At 60.3% G+C, this 12,771-nt stretch overlaps 2 protein-coding genes and 1 pseudogene across 2 annotated transcripts in view; all 3 read right to left on the bottom strand.

Annotated features, from left to right (window-relative positions):
* The window catches only part of LOC139605206 (zinc finger protein 551-like), a 390,584-nt gene that overhangs the window by 267,234 nt on the left and 110,579 nt on the right, over positions 1–12,771 (bottom strand).
* The window catches only part of LOC139605204 (zinc finger protein 436-like), a 72,535-nt pseudogene that overhangs the window by 21,373 nt on the left and 38,391 nt on the right, over positions 1–12,771 (bottom strand).
* Positions 1–12,771, bottom strand: part of LOC139605196 (zinc finger protein 23-like) — a 554,146-nt gene that overhangs the window by 503,012 nt on the left and 38,363 nt on the right. The gene's annotated exons all lie outside the window — the stretch shown is intronic.

Raw genomic sequence — 12,771 nt, 5'->3', positions numbered from 1 at the left:
AGAAGAGTTGAGATTTTTTTTATTATAATTTATTTAATTTCAATTTTTATTTCTTTGTTTATAATTTTATTGCAATTTGTTGAGGGGATAGGAAGGAAGTTCAAGGGCAGGAACATTTTTTCCTGGCTGGGAACTGGAATTCCAGACCCTGGGAGTGTGTGCAGGACCCTACAGACTGGGATCAAATATGGGCTGGGATCAAATATGGGCTGGGATCACATGGATGGGGATCCTGTGGATCAGAACCCTCCAGACCAGGATAGCCTGGAGTGGGATCAAATATGGACTGGGACTGTATGGACTGGGATCCCAGGGACTGGGACCATATGGATCAGGACCACACAGACTGGGATCAAATATGGGCTGGGACTGTTTCTGAAAGTAACTTTGTTATGTAGTTTTTATTTCTGTTATTAATCAGTGAAATAGCTGCTTGTGTTAAACTGCCTGCTTGGATGGGATAACATCCAATGCACCCAGGATGAGGACACCTGTACAGATCTGCCAACTATCAGCACTCCCCGTCTGAAGGCAGAGTGCACCAAGGCCCAAAACCTGGAGGTGATAAAGAGAAGGAGCCAAAACCACAGCCAAGAAACACACATGCTCTGAAAAGGCAGACCCAGGGAGGGGCCATGTAAAATCATTCCTGGAATATGTAAAGTAGTTTATGGATATGCATGAGGCTCTATGAATATGCACCAGGCTGATGTAAGGGGAAAAGTATTTCAGGGCGATGCAGATTCCTTGGTTGTGGTTTTAGTCCATTCTTATCACCTCCAGTTTTTGGGCTTTGGTCCACTCTGACTCTGAGAAATTGAGGTTTTGGGATTTTTAGTAAGTTGTGGATGGAAGCAAAATGGAGGGCACAGTGTTTTGTCCTGGGTTTCTTCTTCATGCTTCTTCCTTCTTCTTCATGAGTTTGGGTGGCTTTTTGTATTTGGGCAGAAATTCCACATTGCAGGCTCTTTGGGATCAGTTATTGGCTTAAACAGGAAAATAATCTAGGTGTCAGTTCCTAATTGGATAGTTTAGTTTTAAAAGACCTTGGAACAAGAGATTGTGGGCCATTTTGTGCCTTCTAATGAAAAGCTGCTGAACTCCCAGTAATGAGGCTGTTTTACTGATAAGAAATAATAAACACTTGAGTCTGAACATGAATTACTGTCTCAAGTGCCTTCAATCCAGAGCCAGTGAAACCAACAACTGGTACCCCACAGCTTGAGGTAGTGCCAAGGCAGAACTTGTTCATGCTCTTTTCCCCTGGTGATTTTCTACTCCCGTCCAGACTCTGATAGCAAAGCCGTGCTGGTGACAAAAGATTGACCTTGGCATCCTGGGGCACTTTCTGGGTGGGTGTTTGAATCTGCTTTTCCAGGCCTCGGGCTGAGCAGGGTGAGGCCGAGGCCTGGGCCCCTCCAGGCGGCGCCGGGAGCGCCCGGGGCAGCGGCGAGGGGCGGCCCTGAGGGGCGGCCCAGGGGGCATTTCCCCCGAGCGGGCGGGCGGGCGGGCGGCGGGGAAAGGCGCCCTGGGCACAAGGGCAGGCACAAGGGCCCCGGCTCTCTGCAGTGCGGGCGGCCCAGCGCCGATCGCTGCTCCCGGAGCCGCTGCCAGGGCCGGGTCTCCTCCCCGCCGCTGACCCTGCACCTGCAGCGCTGCCTCCGCCTCTGCCGGGCTCCCCGGCACGGACGGCAAGGACGTGGACACGCTGCAGCAGGGGCCCAGCAGGGACACCCAGATGGTGCCGGGGCGGCAGCTCCTCTCCTGCAAGGAAAGGCTGACACAGCTCGGCTTCTTCAGCCTGGGAAAGAGACCCAGCCTTGATCCAGCTGTGGCCTTCCAGTACCTGAGGGCAACACACAAGAAAGCTGGACAGGGACTTTGTACGAGGGCAGGCAAGGACAGGACAAGGGAGCATGGATCCAAATGGAGAGAGATTAGGTTTAGGTAAGGGATTGAGAAAAAAGGCTCTCCTGGGACAGGTTGCCCAGAGAAGGTGGGCATGTCCCGTCCCTGACAGTGTTCAAGGCCAGGCTGCATGGAGCTCTAGACAAGCCGGTCCAGTGCAAGGGGTCCCCAGCCACAGCAGGGGGGTTGCAGCCATGGGATTTTCCAGATCCCTTCCAAGCCAAACCATGCCACAGCTCCATGATTCTGGGATACTTCCCCTCCTCATCCTCTGGCAGAAAAAGAAACTTGGCCCCAAGTTCCACACTGCAGACCATGTCTTTTGACAGCCTGCAACTGTGTCAACAGAGACAGAGATGACATTACTGACATGATTTCCCTTTTCTACTTGAAAAGTAAATGCTCTGCTCCTGTCCACTCTGGCAAAATTGTCAGAAGAGGCAATTGTTCCCCATGAAATGCTTGGTCTCATGCAAAGAGGAAAGAAGCCAGAAGCCAACAGTCTTCGTTCTTGCTACATTGTTTTCTTTGGTTACTTCTCTAATAGGAATGACTTTGGTGTGTGATTTGTTTGTTTCTCTCTTTCGTTCCTTGGGGCGCAAGGCGGCTCCTCCGTTGGGTTCGCGGGGGCAACGCAGGAACGGCCGCGAGCTCCGGCGGCTCCGCAGCAGCAGCAGCAGCAGCAGCAGCAGCGCTTCTCTCGATCGGTTTTCTGCTCGACATCCCACTCGCTCGACATCCCCTTCTCCCTCTCACACTCACGCTACTCCCGTCCCGTCCCGTTCCGTCCGTGTTCCACCTCTCCCAGCCCGGCTGATGCCGCGTCCCGCAAGGCGCCCCTCGGCGGGGCCGCCCCGTGCCTGCCCCTGCCCGGCCCGCCGTGGTTCCGCCTCGGCCGGGCTCTCTCTGTCCTGGCTGCGGCGCCGCTGGAAGAGCCACTCGCTCTGGTGCTGGCGGAGCAGCGCGGGCTTTTGGCTGCGCCTGGCGCGGGCTCTGGCCCAGCCCCGGCCGAGGCCCCGGCCCCGAACGAAGCCCCTGCCGCGGTTCCGCCCGCAGCCGCCCCGCTGCCGCCCGGCTCCCGCCCCGTGGCCGACAGCGTGGCCGGCAGCTGCCCCGCTCCGAGCTCCGCCGCTCGCCAGCTCGGCCGCCGGCCCCGAGCCACCGCAGCCCGGGGCGGCTCGGCAAGCAGCAGCGCGCCGGGCGGGCGGGTGCCCCGGGCAGAAGAGCGGCAGCGCGGTGCCGCCCGCACGGGCGGAGAGGCCTCCCCTAGAGCAGCTCTAGCGGCAGGGCCCGCTGCTGGGCAGCGGCGGCTGCGGCAGCGTTTACTCCGGTCCCCGCCTCACTGATGGCGCCCCGGGAAGAGACGGGGCCGGCTCGGAGGGCGGCGGCGGGCGGCGGGCGATGAGCTCAGCCTGCCGCTGGCCTTGGCTCGCAGGCGGCCATCAAGCGAGTGACCCGGGAGCGCATCTCGGAGTGGGCGCGGCTGGGGAGTGAGCGGGGCCAGCGGGAGGAGCCGGCGGGGCGTGCCGGGCGGGGCTGAGGCGAGGCCCGGCAGGGCGGCAGCCGGAACGCTGCGAGGGCAGCGAGCGTGGAGTGAGCGGGGGCCGCGCAGCGCCCCGGGCCGGGCCATGGCGAGCCGCGGCGGGGCCGGGCAGGGGCTGCCCAAGGCGCGGCGCAGCTTCGGCCCCGCTGACGGCATCGCGGTCCCCCCGCAGTGCAAGGGCGCCCTTGTGCCCCTGGAGCTGGCGCTGCTGTGGATGGTGTCACGGCCTGGCTTCCCCAGCGTCGTGAGGCTCTTGGACTGGTTTGAGGTGCCCGAGGGCTTCACGCTGCTCATGGAGCGTCCGCAGCGCTGTCAGCACCTCTGGTACTTCCTGCACGAGCGGCGGTTCCTGACGGAGCCCGTGGGGCGGGGGCTGTTCCGCCAGGTGCTGGAGGCCATGGGGCACTGCAGCAGCCGCGGCGTCCTGCACCGCCACATCAAGGCCGAGAACGTCCTCGTCAACCTGGCCACAGGCGAGGCGAAGCTCATCGACTTCGGCTGCGGCACGATCCTCCAGGACACGTTCTACACCCGGATGTCAGGTGAGCCCAAGCCGGGGCCCAGCCGGGCAGCGGAGTTCCCCCCTTGGCTGGCAGAGGGGGAAGAGGGAGGAAAAGAAGGAGGGAAGGAAGGAGGGGGAATCCATCTTCAGCCAGCTGCAGCCAGGTTGCTTTTTGGCAGGGCAGGGGCTGGCTGTTGTGGAACTGGAGCTGGCTGGGAGGGAGGGAGCAGCATGGGCCTGATGAGCTGCGCCCATGTCCCATAGGAACGCTGGAGTACAGCCCACCGGAGTGGATCCTCTTTGGCTGCTACCATGGCCAGCCAGCCACCATCTGGTCCCTGGGCATCCTGCTCTATGAGCTGCTCTGTGGGCACCTTCCTTTCCACACCAACGAGGACATCGTCCGGAGCCAGCTCTTCTTCCCGCCCCGGGTGTCTCAAGGTGGGGATGTGCCTTCAAGGCACGAGGGGAAGAACGGGATTGGGAGGGGCGGCAGGCACATAAGCGTCCTGCTCTTGCAGCTGGTGAGGAGGTGGATCTCCTGGGCTTAGCTGGAGGAGGTGGCACCTGTGCCTCTGTGCTGGTGTCCTCCGCAAGAGAGGATCGATAGGAAGCTTTTGGCTGCAGCTCTGAGCACTCCTGGTGTGGCCTGGGCACTGTGGAATGTGGGAGAGCATGGACAGGAGCCTTGTCCCGCTGAGCGGCGGTTTCTGGTTTCTCTCCGCAGAGTGCCAGCCCCTCATCAGGTGGTGTTTATGCATGGAGCCCACAGACAGGCCAGCACTGGAGGCCCTTTTTGAGCATTCTTGGCTGCAGGAGCCCTGCCTGGCCCAGGAGACAGCAGAGATGCCTTCCTGTGCACAGGAGGATCCAGGAGCCCAGCAAGCAGCAGCGGCACGCGTCTCCTGGCGCTGGAAGAAAACCCCGGAGCGTTTCCCTGCGGCCGCGGCGCGGAGGAGAGAGCGCAGCCGAGGAGATGCTGCTTCCGCTGGTCCCCGCGAGCTGTGGAGGGAGCGGCTCTGTGCTGCCCGTCCCATTGGAGAAGTGGTGGCAGTGGGGTGAAGGTGCCACGGACTGGGACAGGGGAAACATCCCCCTGCAGCTCAATGGCATCGTGATGTCCCCGCAAGCCGAGGCACAGCTGGCCTGTTCTTCTGGAGCACGACGTGGAGCTGGGAACACCATCCTGGAGCTGGCCGCTGGCGGGGCAGAGCCGATTGGCTTTGGCTGCGGCCCCTGCCTGGAGGACACGCTCTGCGCCCCGATGGAATCAAGATGAGTCCCCAGCCGGTGCAGGGGCGGGGGGATGCTGGTGCTCCCAGGCACAGCAGGGCTCGGCCTGGCCATGCGCCGGAGGTTCCCCGCTCGGCGACGCTGGGGAATATTAATTTTCCCTCCGGCCGCCGAGCTGCTTTTTGGCAGGACAGGGGATGGATGTTGTGGAAGGGGAGCCGGCTCCTGGCCTTGCTGACAGCTTCTGCCAGCCAGCCTGGCACGGGCTGAGGCGGGGGCAGCCAGCCTGACAAAAGCATCCATCCATGTGGATGGGGGCGGCAGAGGGGGACAGGTTCCGAAGCCGTGCCCCAGCTGGTCTGCTCTGCACGCCCTTGAGGAAGGGGTGCGTTTACGGGCGGGAAAGGTGGGGATTTTCCCCACCTGTGGACAGGTTTAATTCTCACATGGAGTGGTCAGACCCTCCTCAGGCCCATGAAACGGTGACAGGCTTTGTGCTTTTTCTTGTTTCCAGGTCTTGTTTTGAATTGACTTTCATGCAATTGTTCTTTGTTTTTCCCAGGAGGATTACACCTGGTGCCTGGACCGGACGGGGAAGCGCCTGCAGTGTCCATGGAGCGCATCCAGTGCCAGCGCTGCCCCAGGGGCCACGGTCTGCAGGGACAGCCCCTTCCAGAAGGACGAGGACCTGGTTTGGGATCGGCTCCTCTCCTGGCAGCAGCTCTCCAGAGGTCGGCACCCGGCTCCACAGCTCAGCTGGCAGAAGGGCTCCGGGCAGATGGCAGCGGGCACACGGGCATCCCGCTCTTGCAGCTGCTGGGGAGGTTGCTGTGCCGGGATTAAGCAGAGGAGGTGGAACGTGGCCTGCCCCGCTGCCCTTCTCTAAAAACAGAGAATGGGTTGGGAGGTTTGGGCTCTGAGCACAGCCAGCAGCCTGGCCCGGGCACAGGCCATGGCGGGACAGGGGGACAGGAGCCTGCTGCCACTGACCGTGGCTCTCTGGTTTCTCTCCGCAGGCTGCCAGCACCTCATGCCATGGGAACGGCACCGCTCAGCCTGCCAGGCTGAGAGGGCTGGAGGGCGGCCGGTGTTCATTTGCTGTTAAAAATAAATTGGGTTTTTTTGTCATTGTCATCATCGGAGCGTTTCTTTCCTCCTTTTCCAAGCTCTTGGCCTCCCTTCCTCCAGGGTAATCTTTTTTCTCCTTCCTCAACCGCTTGACGGCATTTGGCAGGGGGGGTTAAACAACGTGAAAAATTCAACAACAGCTCCTGTTGCCAACTGCAGCAGCCCCTTCAAGAGCCCTGAGCTTCCACCAAGGTCAGTGTGTGCCTTGCAAAAGGTAGTGCTTTGCAGTGATGGGGTTGTTGCCCTGCTGCAAAAGCTGGGAGGAAATCAAAAATGGAAAAATGTCAATTTGGCTCAACCACTGCCCAGGTTCTTCATTTTTTCCCTCTTCTCCATGATAGGCAGGCAGGGCTGGACTCCAGCAAGGTTCAAGTTCTTGGGGCTCTCTGGCATCAAAGGGATCAAGTAAACTCTTGTACGCAGGGACTACAACAGGGCTCCTTGTCAGAACCCAGGAAATTCCTCTGGCTGCCCTGGAGGACTCGAGCCCCTGCCCAGGGCGCTCAGAGACCCTGGCACAGAGCCCAAGACACCTGTGCCTTTGATTTAGCCCTTGGAAAAAACAACCTTGTATGAAGAATTGCGAGCCATGACAGTTTCAGTAGAATGATAGTGAATTTATCCCAGGGTGAAAAATAGATTGTTAGGGTTTCTAGAATGGGGCTTCAGGGGGCAAGAGGGAGGAATCTGGGTTTGTCCAGCCTTTCTTCTTCTTTTTCTTCTTCTTCTTCTTGGCCTCCATCTTCTGCTGTGATGGTGGCACTTTTAGATTGGTTTAGAGTAGAAGCTCACTGTCTAGGTGATAGGTATTGGAAAGTAATTGTAAATATTGTACAGGTAGTTTTTAGGATTAAAAGATAACACCGCCCTGGGGCAGGAGAAAGAATTTTATAGATAAGATACAAGAAACAACCTTGAGAGCCAGAAATGAAGAGCTCTTACTCCTTCTTCGAGCGCCGGGCTGGGAAAAGAGACTTTGGAACTTATCTCGGGCTCACTCTGACCAGCCAGAGACCCCGAGAGCATGAGTCCGTAAGACGAAATACTGAAGGATTGGCTCCAAAACATAAATATCCTTGTTGGTCGTGTCTTCTTGACCAAGAAATCCTTCAAAGCTCTTGTAACTACAAGTCTTGCGGCCCTGTGAGCCATGCGGTGCAGATGGGAGCCAAACTCACCCTTCCTGTCTATGTAGAAGAGAAGAAAAAGCAATGGCATCATCTGAAAAACTCACAGGTCCGCTCTCTAGCTCCTTCCAAACTCCTTCAAATCACCCAAAGTGCGATTTAGCTACAAATAGGTGTCAAGGACTCTTAGTGCTGGCTCTTGGACTCCAGAGCAGCTGCTTTAGAATCTTTCACAGAACCCTGTGCAGTTCTGTGGTGCCAGAAATGGATCATTTGAAGAAACTTTCCCAACTGACTTGCATGGAGGTTTGTTTGAAGGGTATTTGAGGAGAAAGGCTCCCGGCAGAGCTCTGGGCTTTGGCCTAGCTGTGTCCCCTGCTGATTGTCAAGTGTGCCATCAGCTGCAGGGCTTTCTGGGCTAAAACTATCATCAAGTCACTGGGACTTGCTCTTTTTGGCCTCTAAAAGCTGGACCCACTTTCGGGGCAAATTTGGAGACCTCATCTCTGGGTGGATGGAGCAGCCAGGATTTTCCCAGTTGCTGGGAATGGTTCTCCAGGCCCTGGGTGTAAAACGGGGCTGCCCAGCAAGTGCGGATCTGCAAGATGATAAACAATTGTCTTGGTTTGAAAAGAGAGGTGTCTGCTAAGGAAGGCAGAAGCCTTCTCTGAAATGGAAAATGTCAATCCCCTCTCTTCAAATGATTCTCATTTAGAAATTCAAATGCTCTCGGGGAAAGATATGGGGATAGGACTGAGCCCACAGAGCCGGGCAGCATTTGCTGATGCTCTGAGCCCTTGCTAAAGATCCTGTGCGGGCTGTCTCAGACACCTGGGGCCAGGGATTCCTTCCAAGCTGGGCCACTTTGGCTGGGCCGGGGGCGGCCCCGGGGCAGAAGGCAGTGTGTGCAAGGGCCCTGGGTGGCACGCTGCAGCCCAGTCACCGTGCCATGGAACGGAAGCCGGTGTCCAAGGCCCCTTTGTGACACGTGGGAAATAGAAGCTTGCCCGGCTGCTGGCAACACGCAGCGGGGCACAACGGGACAGAGCGGTGCCGTGAGGAGCCCCTGCACAGCGCACTCGCTCCCGTCTGACCCGGAGCTTCTCCGTGGCGCTGTTCCTGCAGCTGAGCTCGAGGCCAGAGCACAGGACTCGCTGACCCATGGCCTTCCTGAGGCTTCTATTCTGCAGCTGCCCTCAAGGGTGGAGCGTGGGACTTGGTGCCCCGGAGCTTTCCAAAGGCATCTCTCCTGCAAGGAGCTCCAGGCACAGCCATGGAGCAGAGACCCCCGAGAGTGCCCAAGCTGGCCTGGGTGGAGGAGGAGGAGGAGGAAGAAGAAGGCCCTGGAGCTGCCCCAGCACAGGAGACAGAAGAGGTGGTGCCGTTCCATCCACCGCAGGAGGGTGAGTGGCAGAGCTGGGCTGCAGGGCTGGAGCCTGTGCCAATTGGCGCCATGCCATGCCATGCCATGCCATGCCATCCCCTGGGGAAATGCCCATGGACAGGAAGGAAGAGGGGCCGGGCAGACACCCCGCAGTGGCCGTGCTCCATCCCCTGGGGCATCCCGGGGCTCTCCCTGCCTGGGCAGCGCAGGGCTGGGCTCTGTTCTCCGGCCTCTCCCGCAGCCCCTCAGCTCTGGCTGCGCTTGCTCTTTGCCAGATGCAGCCCTGGAGCGCACACAAGAGCAGGGATTCAGCCGTGGCCGCTTCCGCAGAACAGCGCAGGTACCTGCAGCCACCCCCACCTGGGCTGGGCCTGCTGTCCCTGCTCAGCCCAGCACCGTGTGTGCAGTGCTCCATGCAACATCCCCGGCTTCTTGCCCTTCTCCTACAGCTCGTCTGCGACTTTATCCGGAGCATTGGGCAGGAAGAGACCAGCACCATGGGCACTGGGCTCAGAGCTCACTCAGAGCTCCTCAGTCATGAGACCAGTGCCACCCTGCTGGATTTGCTCCTGGAGAAGGCTGTTGCCAGGCCAGAACAAGTGAGCAGCCTGGGGCCAGGCTTCAATTGCCCCATGAGTCCCGTGGCTTCCCCAGCCACGCCTGCTGGTCCCTGGGAGCCTTTGAGGCCATGGCAGTGCGCTGGCAAGGGAAGCACTTCTCTGGGGACCCTGGGGACATCGCTCCCTCTGGCAGCTTTCCAAGTCTCCCCGTGCCTTCTCTAGGTGCCCGCCATGGTGAGGTTTATTCACCGATGGCTCCTGGCCAATGATTCTGCCCAGCACAGGCTGGACAAGGCCCTGCTGAATCTCACCAGAGCACACCCGGGTGAGGCAGTGGTGACGCTCCTGCGTGTGGCCCCGTCCTGTGACAGGTATGGGGCCCACCTGCCCAGAGGGCTCAGGCCTCCCCAGCCCATCACCCTGTACCGCCTGGCCCAGGTGTCTGAGCAACAGAGAGTTCCAGAGCCCTCTGGCTGCTGCCTTTCCCAGCCCTGGCACGTCAGCCCCCGAGCCTGCTGCCATGCTCCCTTGCCGTCCCTCAGGGGCCTGTCCCCACAGGGCTGGGCTGCCTGGCTGCTGCTGGCCAGGCCCAGTGGGCAGAGGCAGAGCCGGCAGTCAGCCCGGGCCCCTAGGGATGCCCAGGCCACGGTGCTGTGTCTGAGACCCCCCTGAGACAGAGCTCTAACCCCACAGAGCTGCCATCTCCATGTGGAAGACCATCATGTGCTCGTCCAGGACTGCAGAGCCAGTGCTGCTGATCCTCCTGGATGTGCTGGGCAGCTGGCCAGAGCGCAGCACATGCACCTCCGATGGGGACAAAACGGGTGTCTTTGGCCTGGCTGTGAGTTTCTGCAAGTGGCCTTTGCTGGCCCCAAGGCCACCTCTCCAGCAGCTCTCCATCCTCCTTCCCCCACTGCATCTCCCTGCCTCAGGCACTGCCCTGAAACCTGGCCCAGGGGCAGCCTCAGGCCCACCAGGCCCCGTGCTCCCCCTGCCAAGGTCTCTGCGCGCCTCTCCCTGCCCTGCTCGGGCCCTGCCCCAGGGACACCTGGGCACTGAGCGCTGTCTCGGGGGGCTTTGTCCCTTGCAGGCAACCGTGGTGATGTGGAAGATGCTCCAGGAGCCCCATGTGCCACGTGTAGTGACGTCGTATTTCCCCCAGCTATTTGTGCATCTGCTCTTCCAAGTGTTCTTCAGCACAGAAGAGATGCCAGAGGAGGTCGATGCCTTCTGGAAGGAATGCCTGCAAGAGCACGGCCTTGCCACCAGCCCCAACAGGTGCTCCATGCCAGTCCTCCTGTCCCTGCCACGTGGCCTGCCAAGGAGCCAGTGCTGCCAGGGTGACCTGGCCTTTGCTGTGCACACAGGTTGGCAGTGCAGAGCCTGAAGTCCCTGCTCTGCCGAAAGCAGTACAAGGAGGTGGTGCTGTCAGTGGAACGCAAGCGTGGCTGGGACACGCTGCTCTGTGCTGACACCCGCCACTATGCCGTGGGTCTGCTGGCCAGGTGAGACTCCCCTTCTCCCCATTGCTCCCGGCATTTGTGCCCTGTGCCCGGGCTGTCCCACACAGTCCCCGTGGCCCTGGGTCACAGGGCCTTGTCACCGAGGGTCGGCCAAGCAGAATGGAAAAGGCTGGGAGGGGAGAGAGCACAGGAGGAGACACCTCCTAAAGGGCCCAGGTCCCCTTGCAGGATGGTGGTGAAAGACTAGCAGGCTCTGCGAGCCTGTCCTTGGAGAGATTTGCTCAGGTTCCTGGTCCCTTTTTTGCCCTCCTAGGGAGATGCGCCATGCTTGTCTTGGGTTGGGTTCCAGTATTGCACTCCACCTCCTCTGGCTGCTCAGCACACAGGAGCCACACTGGGATCTGCCCGCCCTGGCGTTCCTTGTGGAGGTGAGCCGGGTGTGCAGCGCTGCCTGGCTGAGCTGCCTCCCAGCTCTCTGCCCTCTGGGAGCCGCAGCCACCTGGGACGCTGCCTGTGCCCTGTGCTGCTGCTGCTGCTGCTGCTGCTGCTGCCTGGGCCCAGCCCTGTGCGGCTCCGGGCTCCTGCCGGCCGGCTCCCCCATCACTGGCCTGTGCCTTTCAGCTCCTCCAGTGCCTGGATGCCAGTGAATGTGGTGCCAGTGTTGTGAAGGTCTCTTCAAGGTACCTGCAGAGCGAGTGCAGGGAGAGGCGTCGCCTGGCACTCAGGCCCTGCTGGAGCTCATTGATGATCCCTCAATGGTGAGAAGGGGGCGGTGGCTGAAGCTGCGCTGGGAACGCAGTCACTTGGCCTGGCCTGGGCTTGGGGCACTGGGGCAGCTGCTCCCAGCTCTCCTGCCTCCCGCTTCAGCTGCCCGCGTGCTTCGGGACAGGCCTTTGGCCTCTGGGCCCTGCGGCAGCAGGATGGCCTTTCACAGACTTGTGTTCCGCACAGGCCCAAAGAATGTGGAGCCTGACCCAAAGCCTCATGGACCTACTGTGCGACAATGATGCAGAGATCGCTGGGATGACCCTCATCACACTCAGCTTTCTATTCCTGCACAAATCACATATTCTGATGTCAACCCCCATTGCCCTGCAGCTGGCTGAGGCGCTCCTGCCACTCTTTGACCACGTAAGGCTCTGTGCCCCCAGCCACAGCCGCCGGCTGCTGCCTGGAAACTGTGTGCCCTGAGCATTTCCAGCCCTGTGCCCAGGGGGTCCTGGAGGAGCCAACGCTGAGCTAGTTTTTCTTTTTATTTTCCTACAGGATAATAGCCAGGTCCAGCTGCTCTCCATCAAACTCTTCCGAGACATGATGGAGTATTTGGAAGAGAGAGAAAACCCTTTGGAAAGCCCTGTACAACAGAGCTTGCTTGCACTCCTCTTCCACTGCCATGATGAGAATCAGCGTGTGGCAGAGGTGAGGACTCGTGGGCTGCTGCTGTCCCCCTGGCAGGGGGCTCGGCTGCCTCCTGCCCTGCGCCTGCTGGATCGCAGCCTCCTGCAGGCCATGGCACGGGGACGCGGGTGCCGTGCCCTGGGCTGTGGGGCCATCTCCGCGTCCCTGCTGCTCTCCAGGCTTCTCGGGAAGTGCTGCTTTGTGCGGTCAAGTTGATGAACAGGAGGGATCTCAAGAAGCTGGTGAAGGAGCAGAAACTGTGCAAGTTCAGCGAGTGCCTGGTAAGGAGGGCCTGCAAGGCCCAGCCTCAGGCTGGAGAAGGCCCCTGAGGGCGGCGCTCAGTGTGCGGGCCGGGCAGCTGTGCCCCTGCCCGCTGCGGCAGCCAGAGGCCGCGCGGGCTCCTCTCCAGGCTCCCGAGGGCCCGAGCCGGGTGCCCGTGGAGCCCCGGCCCGGCGGGGCTGCGGGGCGGCACCGCGGCTCCCCGGGCAGCAGCCGGCCCGCTGCCCCCTCCCCTCGGGAGCCCTT

This window comes from Agelaius tricolor, unplaced genomic scaffold (assembly GCF_023055355.1).
Source record: "Agelaius tricolor isolate 1412-34295 unplaced genomic scaffold, bAgeTri1.0.p SCAF_61, whole genome shotgun sequence".
Taxonomy (NCBI): domain Eukaryota; kingdom Metazoa; phylum Chordata; class Aves; order Passeriformes; family Icteridae; genus Agelaius; species Agelaius tricolor.
Note: the sequence above shows the minus strand (reverse complement) of the source record. Positions and strands in the feature narration are given on the sequence as shown.